The sequence below is a fragment of the Halyomorpha halys genome, unplaced genomic scaffold, assembly GCF_000696795.3.
Source record: "Halyomorpha halys isolate HHAL.00 unplaced genomic scaffold, Hhal_1.1 Scaffold2066.1, whole genome shotgun sequence".
Lineage (NCBI taxonomy): Eukaryota > Metazoa > Arthropoda > Insecta > Hemiptera > Pentatomidae > Halyomorpha > Halyomorpha halys.
The window spans coordinates 47105-47715 of record NW_027108651.1 but is presented as its reverse complement, the minus strand read 5'-3'; the positions used below and the strand labels follow the sequence as shown (position 1 = coordinate 47715).

Sequence of the window (611 nt, the reverse complement as noted above, 5' to 3'; positions counted from 1 at the left end):
TTAATAATAGGGAGAAAAATAAAGTTAATAACAAAATTAAAAACATTATTAGATCGAATAAATCAAACAATTGCCCTCTTATAGGAAAAGAAAAAAAAATATTTAAAAAAAAACGACAAACAGATAAAAATAAAATAGAAGTAAAGTCAATAATAGAATTTATAATAGAATATTAATACATAAGTAAATTAATATATGAGATTTTAAAGATTATTAAATAGAAGTGCAATTTCATGCTTCAGTTTAAAAGCTTTCTTAATTATATACTTTACTATATATAGGAAATACGTTATTGTCGTATTTAAAACATTCTTCATTCCAGGTTCAAGAAACATACACACACACTACTCTAATCTTCCAGAAGTCTCAGAGTCTTCACAGGTCTTCTGGTTCCATGTCATCCCGTTTCGGGCACCAACACCCCAGCAACGAGGTAAGAATTACTTTTAATTTAAAATGGCATTATATTTTTTAAATAGTATTACTTAAATTTAATAAACATCAACGTTATTACTATACTACATTTATCACTTATACCAAAATATTTATAATAGTATTAGTAAAAATTATTACTGTTTGGACTCTATACGTTTCACCCACTGAAATTGTTT

General features: G+C 25.0%; 1 long non-coding RNA gene across 1 annotated transcript in view; it reads left to right on the top strand.

The window, feature by feature from the left end:
* The window catches only part of LOC136795656 (uncharacterized), a 6839-nt gene that overhangs the window by 3519 nt on the left and 2709 nt on the right, over positions 1-611 (top strand). Inside the window, exon 2 of the long non-coding RNA XR_010843290.1 lies at positions 323-433. This is a non-coding gene — a long non-coding RNA (uncharacterized lncRNA). The remainder of the gene's footprint in view (positions 1-322; positions 434-611) is intronic.